Source organism: Macaca nemestrina, chromosome 5, assembly GCF_043159975.1.
Source record: "Macaca nemestrina isolate mMacNem1 chromosome 5, mMacNem.hap1, whole genome shotgun sequence".
Lineage (NCBI taxonomy): Eukaryota > Metazoa > Chordata > Mammalia > Primates > Cercopithecidae > Macaca > Macaca nemestrina.
This window is the reverse complement of record NC_092129.1, coordinates 67,761,107-67,783,725: the sequence shown is the minus strand read 5'-3', so window position 1 is coordinate 67,783,725 and position 22,619 is coordinate 67,761,107. Positions and strand designations below refer to the sequence as shown.

Below are 22,619 nucleotides of genomic sequence, written 5' to 3'. Positions count from 1 at the left end.
TTGCATAATCAAAACAATCGTTCTTAAAATATTATACACTATCCTGTGAAAATGCAGCTTGCCTATTTAGCAGTCATTTGAACACACCATATCTGCCATCATTTTTGCTCGGAGGGGACAGTGCTTGAGGAATTACTACCTAGCAAAAGATTTATCTTCATACAGGTACTTTGAGCACAGCAAAGTAATCACTTAGAAGTAATCACTAGCTGGCAATTTTCTAAGTGAAAGTGGAGGTGGTCTGCCAGCACACATCCTCGCTGCTAACGCAGAGTTCCAGGAACGACACGTTAGACAACGATGCATGAATAATGTAGATCTTGAGAGCCGCTGCATCCCTGAAGACCTACAGGCTTACTGCCCAAACAAAAACTAAACAAAAACTGCCCACACAAAGCACCTTTCGGTGCCTTCAATTGGAATACAAGTAGAGTCTTTTTAGAGTAAGATGGGAAATTTTAATGTTATACATATATGTGGAAGAATATTAAAAAATCAAACATCTACTTTTAGTGCCATAACCACCATTATAAGGAAACCACTGCCATATCTGAGCGGTAGGAAGTGCATGGGCATCTCTTTATATGAATGGGACTTTTGGAATTCTGTTGTTGAGACTGCTCAGGACCAAAGGCAAATGAAACTACCTATTACATCCTTTAGAAGCCATCACAATTATTACCATTAAAGATCAGTGCTCTTTTTAAAAAGTTCAATTACTGCCTATTAAATTTGAATTTCTGACAAAAGGAATTGAGGAGGAATTTTACGATAACATACTTATTCTCAAAGAGAAAATTACAAGATAAATATTATTTCCAATAAAAAAGTGAAATGTAGCGTAATATAAAACAATATATGAAAACACATCCTTGTAATCCTTAATTTTGAATGAATGATAGCTTTGAGCTATAACTCAAGCATTCAATGGTCATACAACCATAAAAGCAACAGTAAATAATTAGATTATTAAAAGTAAACTATTGAAATATTTTTTGCTAAGTTTTGAGAAAGAGATTCACATGAACTGATAGAATAATTTAGGTTCTTGAACCTCCAATAAATGGATGATTCAGGTTTATCATCAATAATTGCCTTTTGTTATGCTGTAAAAAGATTTTGTTCTTTTTGAACTAATCCTAATTACAAGATCATTTGGTAACTAAAATAAGGGAAAACTGATCTTTCATTGGCACTTTTTGAACTAGATATAGGTAGCTGAAAATATGTTTTCTGCGTAACTCAATAATTCAAATTACTCATGTTCACAGAGTTAAAAAGAGAATTTAATATTAATCATTAAAATATAAAATGATAAATCTATAAATTTGTTTTATACACATTCAAAATATAGAAGCCCTGCATTTCAATTAAATGGCAAATAAAAATAATTAAATGTAATAAGCAAAATAATAACTTATGTTATTTGGGATAGCAATAGTTGATTTTCTCATACACTAAAATAAAATATATACCACCAAATGCCCAAGATTTTGAAATGGAAGTGATTCTTTTGGTGACTTCACTAATGTACTAACTGGCTTTGAGTATACAGTAATCACCAAGTGGTTGTTCAGATTTCTGATTAGATGAAACATTATTATTCTAAAAGGGTATTCCAATATATCATTGATTAAAAATATACTATATATACCCACTCAAAATAGTAATGAGAGCACATTTTTACTAGGAATAAAAACTAGTTAAAACAAACTTTTCTGGCAGATTTAAAATTGATTTGACTCGAGCCAATTGCCACAAAACATATACAATTACACCTAGCTAAAACCAGACACTGGTCAGGAATTTGAGATCAGCCTGGCCAACGTGGTGAAACCCCATCTCTACTAAAAATACAAAAATTAGCTGGGCATGGTGGTGGGCACCTGTAATCCCACCTACTTGGGAGGCTGAGGCAGGAGAATCACTTGAACCTGGGAGACAGAGGTTGCAGTGAGCCAAGATCGTGCCACTGCACTCAAAGCTGGGTGACAGAGCAAGACTCTGTTAAAAAAAAAAAAAAAAAAAAATCCCCTGAAACACCCTGACATAATTACAAATGGACAGTTGTTAAAATAATATCTATAAAAATTAGCAATTCAGATCAGTAAAACACAATTCATCAATTAGCCACACTACGGAATTTAAATTAGGTCATGAAAGTTGTTAGCACTTTTCCACTCTAGGGCTCTCTACGTCTTGCAGGCAGAGTTGCAGAATGTTCTCCGCATCGGGGATTTTTACACCGTGCAACTAGTACCAGAGCCAGTGCTAAATAAACCAAAGAAATGACTGAAGGCCATAAGAAAATGGTCACCCTTTTCTTTCCTTGCGCTAAGAGGTCCTTGAAATGAGGTAATGTACATCTCTTTTGTAATGTAATTGTTCCTACAATCATCTGTCACATTCTTGATCTTTACAGAGAAAAAGGCCCATGTCAGCCTATCTCCCTTCTGAATTATGAATGTCAAATTAGTAGGGCTTATTAAAAGTGCATTTTTCCCCTATGTGTGTTGTGGTATCCCTACAACATATGCTTCCTGAGATCTGGAGTAACATTTAGTGTAAGTACACCCCTAGAAAGTATCTAGAATATTTCCTTGTGGGATATAATTCAGTGTGATCTCCAAACTGTGGTCTGCAATATACTAAATTTCTTATCTTAAATGTAGTACTTTTCAATAAACAACTGCTTTTGATTTTACTTGGATAATTACAGCTGAAAAGTATACTTAAAGTAGCATTAATTCCAGTGTTGGCCAGACTGAATACAAGTGAAAATACTAATCCTACCGAACACGGAGATTTTTTTCTCTCACATTATTTGTCGTGTGCACATTAAAGAAAATCTGTTCTTTTGTCTTACTGTAATAAAATAAATAAAATATATTCATTATTCTTGCTTTAGTCCTGTCTGTGGTTAACCAATTTAGAATAACTTAAAATGGCAGCATCAGAGGTCAGAGCACACACACACTTTTGAAGGCTTACACAACTCAAACTCTGCTTGTTGCTGTAACTCTTAGAACTCTTCCTCTGTATTTGCACAGGCATTTCTGTGTGCACATCAAACCCACTAACTCATACCACGCCAACAACTGACTAGACTTTCATTAACCCAGGATAGACTAGGCCTCTGCTAAGCATTTTAGATGGTTTCTTTCAATTGATTCTCTCAACAACCCTATCCAATAGGATCCTTTGTACATGAGGAAACTGAGGATAGCAGAAATTCTGAAATCTGTCCCAAATCACAGTTAGTAAGAGGCAGAGTCTTCAAGTGAATGTGAGTTCACTAAGCTTCAGAAGTTAAGCCTCTGACTACTATACTATCGCCTTTCATGACAAAAACCGCAATCACTTTTGCACCAGCCTAATACAATGGCAGTCAAGCTAATACTATCTCTCCTCAGTGACCATCTTGTATCTGAACATATTTTGAAACTTTAGAAACGTCAATTAGATAACCCTCATACCTTGTCCATTAAGTAGACAGATGACAAGCCCAGATCAGTTATTTTTGCCTATTTTTTGCTATATTCACCCATGAAGTTAAATTGTAGCAAACAATCATATTCTTAATCAAAGAACCTGAAATTCTCATAAATGACAGTCTGCACACTTCTCGTTATTAATGCCCTGACATACCACTTCACTGGTATATTCTTTTTGGCCAAGGGGAGGAAGACATCTGGTTTTGAAGAAGAAGAAAGAAATGGGAGAAGCATGAAGATCAAAGCCAGGCAGATAAGTGACTCTGGGCAAGAAGCGTCCATCTCTCCAAATCATCTGTGATGCTCCACGTCCTGCAGCACCGCTCTAGAGGCACTGCATCGTGGAATCATGCTGGATGGGGCTTACGTAACTGACAAGTTCATTCTGGATCCCTCTGACTGCCAGATGAAAGGATTTCTCTAGGTACATATAATTAGTACATATCCATTAGCCAAAAAAGATGTATAAAATATGTTCCATGCCCTTGAGGAATTACAATATAGTTGGGGAGTAAAAATATATGCATACAGGTAACAGTACGATGTATAATGATGTGTGCCAGCTATTGTTACAGGAGAATATTACAAGATCTTTCTTTTTTTTTTTTTTTTTTTGAGACGGAGTCTCGCTCTGTCACCCAGGCTGGAGTGCAGTGGCCAGATCTCAGCTCACTGCAAGCTCCGCCTCCCGGGTTTACGCCATTCTCCGGCCTCAGCCTCCCGAGTAGCTGGGACTACAGGCGCCCGCCACCTCGCCCGGCTAGTTTTTTGTATTTCTTAATAGAGACGGGGTTTCACCGTGTTAGCCAGGATGGTCTCGATCTCCTGACCTCGTGATCCGCCCGTCTCGGCCTCCCAAAGTGCTGGGATTACAGGCTTGAGCCACCGCGCCCGGCCCAGAAGTGACATTCTAAGTGCTTTGCAGTTTCGCACACTAAGATCTCTAACAGGAGCCCGAGGCTGCCTTCCTCTTGGAGGAGGTGAAGCCCTAAGATCATGTATTCCTCAAGGACAGAATTAAGACTCTGGTGGTAGGAAATGATACTCTCAAAGGATGGCACAAAGGTTTTTCAGGCTGTTTTCCACTTGGCTCCTTCCCTGGGTCTCCTTCTGTTGTTGGCTGGCTTCACATTGCTCATTTTTCTCTCATGTCCCACACAGCTAGTACAGAAAGCAAATGACTCCCAGTTTCCCCTTAATGGGGACTGGGGAGGGGAAGGGAGCCAATGGGGAGTCTAGGTCTCACCCCAGGGAAAGGCAGGGGGAAGGTCTAACTGGTTTTGCTCTACCCTAGGTTTTAGGGGGCTACACTGACAATTCCCTTTCCATGGGGTGGAGGAAGGGGAGCTGAAGGTCAAGATGACTGTGTGAGCCTAGAAGAGAACTGCCAGGGTCTCCGCCCAGCCTGCCTTTCACTAGCGTTTAGGCTTCAGGGGCAGAGGAGCCCTGCACATAATCAAACCAGCTTGCCAGAGCAAGAGGCCACATGGGGGTTCATCTGCACGGTGTCAGAGAGAAGTAATGACTCAGAGGTTTGGAAAACAGGCCACCCCATCTGTACCCATCAGTGCACAGCCAGCACCTTATGGCTCCCAAAGCATTTCTAGAAATGTTAACTTGATTTCCTCTTCACAAAAATGTGAATGTGAAGAATACTGGGAAATCATTACTTCCTATTTTATAAGCGAGAAAAACAAAACTCAGAGAGAGAGTACTTGGCTTTGCCAGGATGAAGACTAGGAGGAATGGGAGCCAGGACTTGGACCAGGATCTTCAAACTCCTGCTGCTGATGCTTTCCCAATATTGAGCTTCTGCCTAGGGCAACTGCAGGAGGTAGAGGCTTTAAGGAAAGCCTTACAAGATGGGGAATGTGAGCAGGTGCAGCCCAGTGAATGCTTTGGAGACAAGAACCAAAAATTACTAAATTGGCTGGGTGCAGTGGCTCACGCCTGTAATCCTAGCACTTTGGGAGGCTGAGGACTTCACTTGAGGTCGGGGTTCGAGACCAGCCTGACCAACATGGTGAAACCCGGTCTCTACTGAAAACACAAAAATTAACTGGGTGTGGTGGTGGGTGCCTGTAATCCCAACTACCCAAGAGGCTGAGGCAGGAGAATCGCTTGAACCTGGGAGGTGGAGACTGCCATGAGCCAGGATTGCATAACTGCACTCCAGCCTGGGTGACAGAGTGAGACTCTGTCTCAAAAAAGAAAAAGATTACTAAATTGTAAATAAGAGTCAATAACCACTAAACAATATTCTTTTTGAAAATAATTTTTGCTAATTTTCTTATTTTATTATATATAAAATAAGAATGATCTTACTGGATTCAAGAACGTCAACTCCAAAATATTAGGCTGTCCCTCTAAACAATCTTGCACTTTTCCTAATCCACTGTGGATTCGTCATCCATGAATATATATCAACTTTTATAGGGACTGATTTATAGTTTTGGCCTGTACTGTCATTTGGGCAAATGAAGTCCAGCTGTTTACTATCCCCCACAAGAAACAAAATGTCCTTCAATTTGTCTTTGACATATTGTATTTAAGATTTGAGGCACTTTGAGTCTATTTAATTTCAGACCAGAGTTGTGTTCAAGGCCTTGGTGAAGAGTTTTGTGTTCACCTCAAACACACTGCTTCTGGTTTTATAGGCTTTGATGATTTTCCAGAGTCAGTGTCTCCCCTGACAAGAATCATAATTAATTTAGTCTTTGCCGCTACCTCCCAAGATCATTTTGGTTATTAGTTTCTGAATGTTCTCCAGTCAGTTACGCCTCTCTTGGTCTTTGTTGACTAAAACTGCATAGAATCTCTCAGACACAGATAAATCATAGCTTGCACAAGACACAGTTATATTCTGTGCTCCAGGGTGTCCAGTATTTTGACAGCCTCTTTGGGCTGCAGTATTGTCCTGGGAGGAAGCCCAATAATATAGGTGACAGAGACTCTGAGCTTAGTAGATAGTCCTGTGGTTCAGTAGTACCAGAAAAAATATTAGAGTCACCTGCAAACTCAGATTTTTCTGAGCATTTCCTCTTCCAGGTTACCAGTAAAAATGTTATAACAAATCAAACAGTGATAAATGGTGCCTGTCTGCATGTCTCAACCTGTCTGTCCCCACTAGTTTTTACCCTATTAGTTTATAAAATAAAGTTGAATTAAGCTAATTCAACAAATGTTCCTGAGTGCAAGATCACAACCCACAAAGGAAACATATTTTCTCGAATAACTGTAGCTTTCAGAAAATTTAAAAATAATATTTTGTTAACATGATAAAGAATATGTACCTTAAACTAAAAATTACAATTATATGCAATGACAGAACACTTTTAATATTATTAAAACTTGAAGCAAAAGAAAGATACTGTCCATAACCACCATTCATTCATTTGGCATGTATTTATTGTCAAATAAATAGGTACATGTCCTAAATGTGGCAGACGTGATGATAATGAATACACAGTCTCCTACCATGGACTTTACATTACGTAATATGATTTAAGCTATAAAACTTAAACCAGAATTGGATAAAGAGATAAAGTGCATGCTTTGATTCTCTATCAAAAAAAGGAAAGAGAAAATAATTGAAAAATTATTGAAATAAATAAAAAGTTCAGTAACACGACATTATATCAGTAATTTTTCAATATTTACGACAATAAATTTAAAACATAGTGGAAAAATATTCCATCCAGAATAGCAACCAAAAAATAATAAAAATACCCATAATAACCTTTAGTATGAAATGTAAAGACCCTGTATGGAACCAAAGAATGTCATAATAAAGAACATTCAGAGAGCAACAACAACAAGCTCTTGTAAATTAAACATATGAGAACAGCAAGGAAGAAATGCAACAGAAGGGGTGGAAGACAGTTTCAAAACTCTTCTAGACAGTAGAGCAAAAAAGACAAAGAAAAAATGATAGGAACAAAGCCAAGAAACACAGACAACTACTCTTGGAGGTCCAAAATCCAAATAAAAGTAGGTTGAGAATGACAAAAAATGAAAATGCAGAGGAAGAAACAGGCAAGGTGGCTCACACCTACAATCCCAGCACCTTGGGAGGCTGAGGTGGGAGGATGACTGAAGCCCAGGAGATCAAGACCAACCTGGGCAACAAAGCGAGATTCCAAATTCATAAAAAATTTAAAAATCAAAACCAGGAGAGATGCAATAGCTCATGCCTGTAATCCTAGCACTTTGGGAAGCCGGGGTGGGAGGATTGCTCGAGCCCAGGAGTTCAAGACCAGGCTGGGCAACATAGCAAGACCTTGTGTCTACTAAAATAAAATAAAAAAAAAATTAGCCAGGCATGGTGGGACATACCTGTAGTCCCAGCCATTCAGGAGGCTGAGGGAGGGAGATCAGCCGAGCCCAAGAGTTCAAGGCTGCAGTGAGCTATGATCACACCACTGTACTCCACCAGCCTGGGTGACAGAGTAAAATCCTGTCTTTCTTGAAAAGAAAACATCAAGCAAATTTTCCAGAACAGGGTATCTGTTTCTAGATTGCAAGGTCCACCAAGTATCTGGAATGCTACATGAAACTTATACACACCAGACACAGAATTCTACAATTTTAGAACATGAAGAATAAGAAGCTTCCATAGAGACAGATCAGATGTTCATATAAAAGATCAGGAATTCGTTTTCTCAACAGAAATACTGGAAGCTAGAATAAAACTGGCAAAAACCTTCACATTCAGAGGGGACATGATTTTGTGGCAGAGATATTCAACGCTCAGAGTACTCATATGCTCCATCTTGCAGCCGCCTGTCAGTTGAGTGGGGCCTTGCGACCAGTTCTGGCTAATGGACTGCTCACAGAAGTGACACGAGTCGGCCGGGCGCAGTGGCTCATGCCAGTAATCCCAACACTTTGGGAGGCTGAGGCGGGTGGATCACTTGAGCTCAGAAGTTTGAGACCAGCCCGGCCAACGTGGCGAAACCCCATCTCTATTAAAAATAGAAAAATTAGCCAGGCATGGTGGCAGGTGCCTGTAATCCCAGCTACTCAGGAGGCTGAGGGCAGGAGAATCATTTGAACCCTCTGAGAGAGACGGAGGTTGCAGTGAGCCGAGGTCACGCCATTGCACTCCAGTCTGGGCAACAAGAGCAAAACTCTGTCTCCAAAAAAAAAAAAAAAAAAAAGAAGTGACATGTGTCACTTCCAGGCTGAAGGGATGAAAAGTCTTCCTACGTGCCCCTCTAGTTCCTTTCTGCTCTGTGCCACAGTAACATTGGAGGTCCTGTGTTGAGAGGGCAATGCCACAAGATGGAAACAGCCTGGATCCTTGAGCTATATAAGCGATTTCTTATATGAGCAAGAAATAAACTCGAATGTGCAAAGCCACTGAGATTTTGGAATTTATTATAATTGCATCACCCTAACCTATCTTGATTAATATAGATTTCCAATCTGGAATTCTATATCACGTCAAACTATCAATCAAGGGTAAAATAAAGATATTTTCAGAAATGCAGTATTTCAGATGACTTCTGTCCCATGCACCTTTTCTTGAGAAGTTACTGGAGGCTGAGGAAAGAAGGCAGAATGATGGTCCCCCAAAGATGCCCATGTCTTCATCTCCAGATACCTTGAATATGTTACCCTACATGGCAAAAAGTACTTTGCAGATGTGATAAGTTAAGAATCCTGAGCTGAGGAGAGGATCCTGGATTACCCACGTGAGTCCAATGTAATCACAAGGGTCCCGATAAATTAAGGAAGGAGAGAGGAGAAGGCGAGTCTGAGATCTGAGGATGCAACAATACTGGCCTTGAAGATAAAGGAGACACAAGTCAAGAAATGCTGGTGGCCTCTAGAAGCTGGAAAAGTCAAGGAAATGGATTTGCCCCTAGAAATTCCAGAAGGAACACATCTCTGCTGACTCTTCAGTTTGAGCCCAGTGAGACCCATTTCAGACTTCTGACCTCCAGAATTGTAAGAAAATAAATGTGTGTTGCTTTAAGCTACTAAGCTTGCTGTAGTTGTTACAGCAGCAAAAGGGAAAAAATACAATATGGTAATGCAGGAAATTGGAGTGAATACATATATTAGTTCATTTTCATGCTGCTGATAAAGACATACCCCGAACTGGGCAATTTACAAAAGAAAGAGGTTTAATGGACTCACAGTTCCACATGGCTAGGAGGCCTCACAATCATGGCAGAAGGTGAAAGGCACGTCTCACATGGCAGCAGACAAGAGAAGAGAGCTTGTGCAGGGAAACTCCCTTTTATAAAATCATCAGATCTTGTGAGACTTACTATCACGAGAATAGCAAGGGAAAGACCTACCCTCATGATTCAATTACCTCCCACCGGGTCCCTCCCACAACATGTGGGGATTGTTGGAGCTACAATTCAAGACGAGATTTAGGTGGGGACATGGCCAAACCATATTGATACAGAAGAGAGTGAAAGGAGATCCTAAGATACACCTGAGCATGAGGCTGAGCGAGCAACCTGTCCTGATGGGAGCAGGCAAGACCCCAGGAGAGACAGACTTCATCAACTCCACACTGATACAACACCTAATGTGTGTGAAGGCTCCAGGGAGATTTACACAACTCGAGAAGAGTTCAAGGATAAATTGGGGATCATAGAAAAGTATGTAAATAAATTTACAAAACAAGACAATTATTTGTTATAAAGGAAATGAAAAGATAAGCAGAAAAGGAGACATCATCATAATGGCTCAGCTGTCGTTCCTGTCTACCTAGTCGCAACAATAAAATCACTGGACATTGATTTAGCCCCAATAACATACATCTAGGCAAGAAGGATGGATGACATAGAAGGGTGCTGGGGGTGGTGGGTGGGCCAGCTGCAGTGAAAGAGCTAAATCCTTCTCTTGCACAGACAATGCCTAAAGCTGAATGAAATCCAGAAGCAGCAACATAACAGGTTAACCAGGGATATGAAGTTAATACTAAAGAACCAGATAAAAGAGCAGAAAGTGATGTGCAGGACGCCATCGGGGGCCCCTGTTTCTCAACGAGGGCTTTGGTTCTGTAAACTCTTGTGTTATGTGCATGCACAACTTTGATTAAACATACAAGGACTGATGAAATATTTGCAACAAATGTGACAGGAGGCTTGAATATTATTAATATACTATAAAGACTAGACAGGCTTCTGAAAGTGGTTCATTTTAGTTGCCCTTGCATGGTGGCATTGTGGGTAACTATTTTTTCCTGTTAGTCTACAATTTTCTGTACTTTCCAAATTAAAACACAATAGGAGCATGCATAATTTTTAAAACAAAGAAATGATCATACAATCAAATAAAAAATAAACAAGAAAAGAATTAGGTAGCTGTATTGGGAGCTGCTAAGATGATTATGTTACTACAACTTTGAAAGCCCTGAGGCAACTGCCACTCTGCCAAGGAATAGTGGCATCGGTTTTCTTAATTTGCTAAAGCAATTTCTTGATTAAATATGCTTTCCAACAACAATGTGCAATTTTAAAATTTCATGCTTCATTTAAAGTCCTTCATTTTTGTTATAGACAGCCCAGCTCCAACAACAAGTTAAGCCCATGATTGTAACTGATGCTGGTTTGGATAAGGCTTGGTGAACATCTTATCAATAATAACTGGCCCCTGGGGATTGGGGTGGGGAAGATACTAAAAGAACAATTACATAAACTACATATTTTTAAACCTGTGGCTTCACAGAATTTTTTAATAAAAAAATGAAAGATGTGCTTAATAGCACTAAACATTTGTGGAGGAAGAAATGAATTCGTTATGTTCTTCTTGGGCAAGAGTAGACACATTACATGCTCATAAAATTGATATATTTAGAACGACTCTGTCTGCACTTAGACATGGATCCCCAATGAAAGTTGAAATCTCGGAAAGCAGCCAGCTTGGCCAAACACTTCCACATAAATGGTTTAAGAAATGTGATGTGCATGAAGTAAGAGTGAAGTGAGAATACAGGCGACTTTGGGATTAAAAAACAATAACCCTATTATGTAAGGTTGATTTGTTTTCCTTTTGCAGATTATTTTACCTTCTAAGCTATTAATTACCCATCTCCAACAGAATACCAAAGCATAAAGTTCTTTATAGCATACAGTGCTCTCAGAAGCTCTTATAATTATTTAAAAATAAAATTATTCACATCATTAATTTTCCTATCACTTGCAACAATCAAAAAAATGAGAGGGTGGAAGGGACTCTTTCAAGGTCATGTTCATCAGAGTGAAACTGATTCCTGACTCCCAGCCTCGTTCTGTCTTGCTAGGTCTCTCTTTCTCTAAACCTGATATATTTATCATGAATCATTAAACACAAATCTATTACCCAGTGCAATTGATTCTTCCATAAAATCAAAAGCAGCTTCACTTTTGTACTTTTGCAGGATTTTTTTTTAAAAGGACTTTGGGTAAAGTCAGGTTTGAATGCAGAGAACAATATATTCTTAAGAAAAAACAAAATGGCAAGGGATTGTGAAAGGCCTTGCTTAGTGTCCTGAATTAACCCAAAGGCATCAAAGCGGGGATAACTACAAGCCCGCAATGTTCTTATAAGGTAAGAGATTCATATCTGGTATGCCAATGGGCATGTAATTGCTTTTAAAAATCCAAAGAAGCCAGTTGCAGTGACTCATGCCTATAATCCCAACACTTTGGGAGGCCGAGGCAGAAGGATCACTTGAAGCCAGGGGTTCAAGGCCAGCCTGGGCAACAGAGTGAGACCCCCGTCTCTACCAAAAAAAAAAAAAAAAAAAAGTTAGCTGGGCATGGTGGCACATACCTGTAATCCTAGCTACTTGGGAGACTGAGGCAGGAGGATAGCTTGAGCCCAGAAGGTCAAGGCTACAGCGAGCTATGATTGTGCCACTGCACCAGCCTGTGCGACAAGGCAAGACTATGTCTCTAAAAAAAATTAAAAATAAAAAGATAAGACTGGGCCTGGTGGCTCACACCTGTAATCCCAGCACTTTGGGAGGCCAAGATGGACGGGTCACTTGAGGTCAGGAGTTCAAGACCAGCCTGGCCAACATGGTGAAACCTCATCTCTACTAAAAATACAAAAATTAGCTGGGCATGATAGTGCACGCCTGTAATCCCAGCTACTCACGAGGCTGAGGCACAAGAATTGCCTGAACCCAGGAGGTGGAGGTTGCAGTGAGCCGAGATCATACCACTGTACTCCCAGCCTGGATGACAGTGTGAGACTCAGTCTCAAAATAATTTTTTTTAATTAAAAAAAATAAAAAAGTAAAACTCCAATGAAAATAGGGTGTGGAGTGGGGTGGAGGATTGGGAACTAGGCTTGCTCTAAGTTATAGCAAATGGAGTTACCAGAATCTACATCAAGGAAACAGCTATAGAACGAAGGACCCATTGCTGGGTGCTTACCATGTGTCAGGTATCATGCTAAGTGCATTCCAGTGATCTCATTTCAGCCTCACAATCCTAAGAGGTGGGCATTACTATTCTCTTTCAGAAATAGAAAATTGAAGCTCAAAGAGGTGAAGTACTTATTTTAGAGTACCTAGGGTAACTAGTGACGTAGCTAGGATTTGAACCGAGATCTGATTCTAAAACTGATGCTTCTCAGCCTCCTCCGAGGCTCCAAGAATGATCAGAAAAGTCAGAAGGAAGCATGCAGCAAATTAACAGAGTCACGTTTTCAGCCTAAGGGGTGGGTGAGTGCTTTGGAAATATTGGATATATATTTTATTAGTCTCACTCATTTTTTGTGTTTGGAATAGTTCATAATTAAAAATAATTGAAAAGTCAAAAATAAGGAGGCTTCATCATTTCAGCCTTAAACAAAAACAAGAAAGTATTATGAACTTCTTGAGAATGCCAGTTCTTTGTTCTTCAAAGAAAATCAGACATGTGAGTTTTTTACTACATCGGATGTTCTTTACAGAAAAATGAAAAGGAGCGTGGAACCAGGGGCACCCTCTTAGCAGCAGCAATGGCTTCCGGAGCTGTGGCCACATGGAAGCATGCTAGGCAGGGCGGCCCCGCACACAATGCAATTTTGTGCCAGAGATTTATTTGCTTCTTGCAGGTCCTCACAGAGAAGAGGAAAACCAGGTGGATGGGCATGTCTATATCCTAACGAACAGGCTTTGAGGTTTTGGGAGATAGAAACAAGAAATCCATTTTTCTCTGAAATCTACTCTTGCAAGTAAAAGTGATGCTGACCACAGGAGACTGTGTACACACACAAAATCCAACAATCCTGCCCTCTGGGAAATGGGAACTTTTGGATCCAGAAATCTTCTCTAAGGTCACCAATGCTTAACCAAGCCAATTGAAGGTCATTGTACTCCCAATACCTTCTGTAAGTAATTTACCTACTATGATTATAATATATTTGGGTTTTCATCTTTAAGCTCAAAGCAAGGAATGGACATCATAGTTTTCTTACTATAGAACATGGAACCTCTTTCTGCTAACGTGTCTCCAAATCTAAAGAAGTTATTAAAGGGGGGAGGGGAACAAAAATGTAATCTTTCTTAGGAACTTGTGGTAGTTTTGTGTATTAGTCCATTTTCACACTGCTGATAAAGACATACTCAAGACTGGGCAATTTACAAAAGAAAGAGGTCTGATGGACTCACAGTTCCACATGGCTAAGGAGGCCTCACAATCATGGCTGAAGGTGAAAGACACATCTCACATGGCAGCAGACCAGAGAAGAGAGTGAGAAGCAAGTGAAAGGGGTTTCCCCTTATAAAACCACCAGATCTTGTCAGACGTATTCACTACCACAAGAACAGTACGGAGAAAACCACGCCCATGATTATCTCCCACCAGCTCCCTCCCACAACACTTGGGAATTATGGGAGCTACAATTCAAGATGAGATTTGGGTGGGGACACAGCCAAACCATATCATGTTGTTAACCGTCAAGCTGAGAAGTCTCCTGTAGAAATAGGGACACATTGTTTGGAAGACAGCAGACTTCCTCACTGTTTTTCTTTGTTGCTCTCATGTCCCTCTGTTGGGTGGCAACAGGACCTCTCTCTTCAGTAACTTTGTCTTAAATGAATTGTCACTGAGATCCTTTTCAGAGAAAAATATGATGTAATACAATATGTTTTTTGTATACAAGATAACACAATTTGAACAGCAGAAATGAATTTTAAATAGAAGGAATTGGAGAGAATGTTGCGGGTAATAACAGCTAAAAACATCAGAATAATGAGGAAAAATGAAGAAAGAAGGTTGGGGAAAAAAACCTGAGTTGTATGGAAGGTTGGAAAAAAACTTAAAAATGCACTGAAACACCGGGCACGGTGGCTCATGCTTGTAATCCCAGCACTTTGAGAGGTCGAGGCAGGTGGATCACGAGATCAAGAGATTGAGACCATCCTGGCCAAAATGGTGAAACCCCGTCTCTACTAAAAATACAAAAATTAGCTGGGCATGATGGCATGCACCCGTAGTCCCAGGAACTCAGGAAGCTGAATTGTAGAATTGCTTGAGGCAGGAGAATTGCTTGAATCAGGGAGGTGGAGGTTGCAGTGAGCCAAGATCGCGCCACTACACTCCAGCCTGGCAACAGAGTGAGACCCTGTCTCTAAATAAATAAATAATATTTATTTATAAATAAATAAAGCACTGAAATTATCCTAATGATAAACTTCTAAAAATGGTTTCAATGTTTCTTAAATCAAACCAAATAATGCCTAAAAGGCATAATAACTGAATATATTAAACTCAATCCATTTGTATTGCTACCTGGCGCTGCTGTAACCAAGTACCACAAACTTGGTGGCTTAAAACAACAGAAATTTACTGTCACAGTTCAGGAGGTCAGAAATCTGCAATCAAGGTGTCTATAGGGCTGGCTCCTGCTTGGGGCTTTGGAGGAGGAAGCTGCTCCATGCTTCTCTCCTGGTTGGTGGCTGCCAGCCATCCTTGGTGTACCTTGGTCTGTGGCAGCATAACAGCATAATCCCAATTTGCCTCCAATGTCCCTACAGCATTCTCCTGTGGGTCTCTATCTCTGTGTCCAAATTTCTCTCTTCTTATACAGACATCGATCATTGTCTTTAGGGTCCATCCTACCCCAGCATGACCTCATCTTCATCTGCAAAGAGCCTGACTACAAACAGGATCCCACTCACAGATTCTGGGGTTAGGATTCAATGTATCTTTTGGGAAAACACAATTTAATCCACGACACTATTCAAAACTGGATTTGTGACTGACCACTCCTTTCCTACTCCACAATTATGCAGACATGGTCTCCACTGCCTAGGCTATCATCTTTTCTCTCTTTCCTGTTAAAGGCAAACTCCTCAAAGCAGTTCATATCTCAATTTCCCACCTACCACTCTTAAAACTCCAGCAGTGAGGCCCATCGCTTCTCATCCTTTCCATTCTAGACTTTTTTTTTTTTAAGAGACAGAGTCTTACTCTGTCACCCAGGCTGGAGTGTGGTGATGCAATCATAGCTCACTGTAACCTCCAACTCTCTGGGCTCAACCAATTCTCCCACCTCAGCCTCCAAATGTGCTGGGATTAGAGGCATGAGCCACCATGCCTGTCCCCATCCCAGATTATCTGACCTAGTTAGTTCCTCCTACTCAACCTTCAGGACTTGCACCTGGAAAAAAGGTCAAGTTGAGCTTCCTGCATTCTTCTGGTGTTGAATGTGCATCCTTACAGCATCCAGCAGCCCACTTAGCATACTTACTGTATGAATCTGTTTGCCAGCCTGTCCTTTGACTGGACTAAACTCCTGGAGGGCAGAGACTGTGCATTCTGTGGTCTGTTAGTCTCAGCACCCAGCACAGAGGCCAAGACAAATTTGATGCACAGTAAACACTTGGATGAATGCCCGTCATTTAGACTTAAGAATCTATCAACCACAGAACCACGTGCTCTCAGTCTTTGATTCCATCAAACCTTATGATGCCACCAGATTATAAGCTGTTAGATGACAGAGATCATCTTCAGTTTTTTAAATGTCGTCCTGATCCCATAGACTAAGTAGGCATTAAACAATTAATACTAAAGGGAAATTAGCTTCTGGGGGTGTGGGTTGGAAGGACTCAACTTTCTTGAGCAATAGTTCATTGCCAGACACAGCAAAGCACTATACAAATATTGTCTCAGTTCATATTACTACTTCTCATTCATTTGGAGATTGCTGGATCAGCATAATTGTAAGCCTTCTTCTAATGAACCCATTTCACAACGGAATTTTGAATAATAACACTTTATATGCAAAAATAATATTTTATATATAAAAGTGCTTTTGTATACAAGGGTAGATATCAGTATATAGCTTAACCCTCAATATACTATCAGCATCCACAGGAACCACTTTTAGTTTTTTTAGGTTTTCTAAATTTCAAGCAGTTCTAGCTATTTGTATGGATTAATATTTTATAACCTTATTCTTTCTTAGAGATGTTCCAAAGAAAAAGAGAAAATATACCTTTTTTTAAAAAAGAAAGAGAATAAAACTCATTCTACCTTGCAACTACCATATGGGTCCAGCAGACCATTTAAGAAAATCTAAGATCCATTACGGGATCTTTGTAATTTTATTATTCCTGTATCTGGAAATATTTTGCTATTTCATCATTTCAGGAACAATCACCCACCCGTTATATATCAATTATTCCCAATAAGGTTTAAAAAGACTAAAGTAATAGAAAAATATAAGAACAATGGAATGGATTAGAACACTGCCATTCAGTAGAATGTTCCTTGATGATGAAAATGTTCTATTTTTCTTGTGCAATACAGTAACCACTAGCTGCCTATAGCTACAGAGAATTTGAAATGTGGCTAGTGCAATGGAGAAACTGAATTTTTATTTTTTAAATTTTAATTAATTTAGATTTAAATAGCTACCTGAGGCTAATAGCTACCATATTAAACGGTGTGGGCCCAGGGGAATGATTCATTAGTGAAATAGATTGTCACTATTGCATCATCCTCCATCTTTCTTTTTTTTTTTTTTTTTTTTTTTGAGACGGAGTCTCGCTCTGTCACCCAGGCTGGAGTGCGGTGGCCGGATCTCTGCTCACTGCAAGCTCCGCCTCCCGGGTTTACGCCATTCTCCTGGCTCAGCCTCCCGAGTAGCTGGGACTACAGGCGCCCGCCACCTCGCCCGGCTAGTTTTTTGTACTTTTTAGTAGAGACGGGGTTTCACCGTGTTAGCCAGGATGGTCTCGATCTCCTGACCTCGTGATCCGCCCGTCTCGGCCTCCCAAAGTGCTGGGATTACAGGCTTGAGCCACCGCGCCCGGCCATCCTCCATCTTTCTTATAGCGTTACCCAAAGTATTACATCATCTTTTTGGAGGATATAAAAGGAGACTAGAGACAACACCTTTGTAGTTTGTTTTAATTTCATTGACTAGAGTGGAGAATTTCGAATTTTTCGTTCTTGCCTATAATGACCAAAAGAAGATAACTGACAGGAAGAGAGATTTCACAAACAACAGAAGCATCAGAGATGAATGCAAGCCATCACATAACGGCCCTGAAGACTCTAAATGATGATGATGAAAGTGATCATGGAAATGAAACCTCAGACTACGACTCTTCAGATGATGACATCATAAACTCTCTAAATATACTGAATGAACAATACGTTTCTAAGGACAAAAAGACATGCTGTTCTCATACAGTCAGTCGTTCAAGAGGAAGGATTCCCTCAAATAATATTTTGTGAAAAGACCATGGACCATCCTGGGTTGCTAAATGAATGTGGGATGGTATTCTTTCACCTCTTCAAGTTGGTATACCAAAATTTGCTTTATATACAGTTTGAAAACGGTCAGGGGCTGAAGGTAGGTAAGTATACAAAGGTTACTGGAAGAAAACGGATAAAGTAGATGTGAAAAAGTTCACGGCATTGATTTTAAAAAATTAAGTGTCCTTTGAACCCAAATGGTAAATGGTGATGACTGTTTTTTTCTGGTATACTGAAGGTTAAAATTTGTGTATTATACTAATCAATGTACCAGCTCGCTTATTTAAAAGTGCAAAAATTTAGAAATAAGGTAGAAAACTATTGTACTTCTACTTAAATTAGTAATTTTGAAATGGTTAAAAACACGGGCACTGGAGCTACACACACAGCCCTAGGCTGGAATCCCAAGTCCAATGCTTACTTAGTGTATGAGCTTTGGCAAGTTAGCCTGTCCCTCTAAAATACAGCTCCCTTATCTGTAAGTAAGGATTAAAAAATTACTTCCTCTCTTATATCATTTATAGAGATTACATTTTGCATGCAAAGTGCTTAGCATAGTGCGTGGCACACAGGAAAAAACAGATATGGATAGTGATTTTATTATCTTTGAGGTGGTTAGAACAGCTCTCCTTATCTATGGGGTTTGGGAAGTTAACATATATGAAATGATATCCACATCCTAATTGTTGCTGACAGAACTTATCGTTGCTGCTGACCGCTGCTTGCACCAGGTACTGCTGCCCACTGCTTGCACCAGGTACCCACATCCCAGGGGAAACGAAGCCAAGGAGGGGAAATGTCAGTTTCTCGGGTCTGTGGACACTGCACATGATGTCGCAGAGGCCAGGGCACTGAAGCCTTTGAACCCAACTTTAATCTTCTCTCACACCAGAAAATTTCTTTTTCTGATTTTTAAATTGAGCAGGTGTTACTTTAATGAACTCGAATTATGCATAAAAGTATAAGGAACTGGGTAAAAACTTCCCAAAATCTCACCACTTGGAGAAAACATCACTACCCTTTCCAGGCTTGTCTCTGTAGACACACAGACAAACATATGCATGCAATTTTACAAAAACAGCTATCATGCTTTTGTTTTTGTACTTAAAATAATCTTTCTGTTTCATTCGCTAGATATCTCCATGGTGATTCTTAGTCAGTGCTCTAACTTTAAACTACTGTATTCTGTGTACACACAAAGTAGTAGTAAAATGTGGCAACCGAAAGAAAATATTAACATAGACCTTTACATAATGGCTTAGCTCAATATCCGAGGTGAGCTGTGAGGTTCAAGTGGATTTTAAAAACAAGTGAAAATCAGAGGCCTTTGTTTTTTCCTTACGAAAATACTGGAGAGAATGAGGACCTGGGCCCAGTATGTGTTGTGTGGCACACCCCATTCCCTAAATGGCTATTACTTGTGGAATGTGAAACTTGTGAAATTGAACTTTTAATAAAATGAGAACTCGCCTGTAACCTCAGTATATTTTCAGGGTTTAAAAATCTTATTTTATCTAGATCTCAACTCTTTCAGTCTTGGCATCAAAAAGTTATTTTTGAGCGCTAAACAAATATGAAAAAGATGGGTCTGGACTGAGTCTTGCTTTTCCCTGCCAGGGTAAGGGTTCATTCCAGAGGCCAGGCATGTGTGAGTCCTCATCGTTTGCATGCCACCCTGTCCCTGGATAAGCCAGTGGTCTACAGACCTAAACCACTAAGGCCCCACCCCACAGGACACTTGAGGGACCTTTATCCGGAAGCCTGACCTCATCACTTCTGGGATTCATTTCCACCCTGCCAGCAGCAATAAGAACGGATGAGAAGATGTTCACATACCAGTGTTATTTTTACCCATTTTTATATTCTTCTTCTTATGGCTACTGCTTAGAAAATGAAGAGTGTTTTTGCTACTCCAATCCCAGATAATGAAAATACAATTCTAGTGAAAGATTCTGTATTAGGTAAACTTCTGCTGATTTAAAGAGATTATGTTCCCAATTTTCAAACTTAGGAAAGAGTTTATAAAACTGGATTTACTCTAAAGGGGTCTGAATAATCTGCTATAACCTGATAATTTTTGCATATTACAAGGAGCTTTAGTTAGCAGGTGGGGGAGATGCGGGGGAGTTGAAGACCAGACTGCAAGCCAGGGGGAAGAGGCACAGCTAGGGAAAACCCTATGGGAGAACGGGAAGTGAAGTCAGAAAACACTGAATCTAGGCACTGACTATCCCAGCAAAGAGGCAGGCAGGACAGACAACCCAGCCACAGCAAGACCAGCAGGAAGACCAAAGTGTTACTCAGGCTGGCCACCAAGGAAAAAAGTCAAAAAGGCAAGCTCATAAAAAGAGGGTCTGGGTCTTCAGACCAGGTAAATCCCAGTTTATCAAGCCAGGAACAACAAACCATTGAGGAAAACAGCTGATGAGTCCCATTGACAGAGCCACCTAATCCTACTCCCTGACATCATGACAGGGCAGGGGGCTGTGGAGAGCTTGACCTGGCCCCTCCCTACTTGGGAGACAAAGGAAGTCACTAGTGAGGACACCTACCAGATCTTTGGCACCATTCTTCTTTTCTCCCTCTACTGTCCCTCCTAGGCAGGTGATTGACCCCTCTAAAAATGTTTTCTCTACAAGAAAACTTACGATGGTGAGTCATCATTACATTAATAAATAAACTTTAGATAATAGCCATATCACCCTCTCTAGGCTATTAACAGTGAAAACATCACAGAAAATGTCTAAGGAAACAGTTCTCTTTATATTCATGGCCTTTAGAACAGTGGCTCTCAAATGTGAACTCAAGACTCACAGCATCAGCATCACGTGGGAGCTTGTGAGAAATGCACATGCTCAGCTCCCACCCCAGACCCACTGAATCAGACACTCTGGGGCCTGGGCCCAGCAATTTGTGTTTTAATAAGCCTCCAGGTACTTTCGATGCAAGCTAAAGTTTGAGAATACTGGCTTAGTCAAAGAACCTGGGATGGAAGCCAGAAGACCTAATTCAGATTCCAGTTCTGGATTCCATGGTCTAATTCAGTGAAATGTAATGAATAGTCATGATGTGCCTCTGTGCACTGAGGCTAATGCAAGAATGTGAGGATACTGAGACGAGTTAGACACTGTCCTTATCCCCAGAGAGAACACAATCCTCTATATTCTTTTGCTCATCTAGAATAGAGGCTATTTTTTTTGTTGTTGTTCTTGCTTTGTTTCGTATTTGTATTTCTACTGCCTGCAGCATCACAGTCATTCAATAAACAGGTGGTGGATCAAGTGGTAGAACCATTCGATGACTGTGACAAATACTGCTGTACCACTCATCAATAATTTTAATGTTCGTGCAGTCCAGTTAACGGCAGCCACCCTTGATTTAATGTTTATCACATGTCAGTGTCAAGTGCTCATCATACATCAGCTCATTCAATCATTTTAGGCTTCCTGTGCTGTAGGCAGTATTTTTAGTTCCACCCTGCATATCAGAAACTGAGGCTCAAAATACTAACTAATTCATCCAATGTCACACAGCTAGAAATGGCAGTGCCAGTGTTGAATCCAGAAATATCTTCTTCCAAAGTTCATGCTCATGAATTTGGGGGTGGTCTAAACAGACTTTGGAGCTGATTTGGTTTGGATCCATGTCCCCACCCAAATCTCATGTCTAATTGTAATCCCCAGTGTCGGAGGGGCCCCGTGGGAGGAGACTGGATCATGGGGGTGGTTTCTCAGGGTTTAGCACCATCCCCCTTGGTGCTGTTGTGGTGACAGTGAGTTCCTGTGAAATCTGGTTGTTTAAAAGTGTGTGGTACCTCCCCCCATCTCTCTTGTTCCTGTGCTGGCCATGTAAGATGTGCCTGCTTCCTCTCTGCCTTCCACCATGATTGAAAGTTTTGTGAAGCCTCCCCAGAAGCTGAGCAGATGCCAGTATCATGTTTCCTGTACAGCCTGTGGAACTGTGAGCCAATTAAACCTCTTTCCTTTATAAATTACCTAGTCTCAGGTGTTTCTTTATAGCAATGCAGGAATGGGCTAATACGGGAGTAAATTTCCCCAAAGCCTCTAAAGTTGGTGGTTCATTATCTTCTCACTGTGTATTTACAACTGCATTTTGTAGGCATCACCTTAAGTGGCCAAAGACTAAGAAAACAGCTAAGTATAGGGAGAGCTAGAGTGCCTGTATATACACTTTAGGATTTCACCGGCCAGAAAGAACATTCTTGAAGTGACAGATAGAGGGTTGTCAACTTCTTATTTTGCCAAGCACAACCCCTTCCCAAGTACTGATCAACTATCCCCATCATTTCCTAGAAGGAAAAAAAAAATGATGTCAAAAAAGTACAAAGGACATACGGTTAGAATAAAAGATAATTGATTGCATTGCATGTATTTTCTTATATACAACGATCAATTTGTTC

The 22,619-nt window shown here is 40.3% G+C and overlaps 1 protein-coding gene across 1 annotated transcript in view; it reads right to left on the bottom strand.

The window, feature by feature from the left end:
- The window catches only part of LOC105488996 (uronyl 2-sulfotransferase), a 316,456-nt gene that overhangs the window by 165,696 nt on the left and 128,141 nt on the right, over positions 1–22,619 (bottom strand). The gene's annotated exons all lie outside the window — the stretch shown is intronic.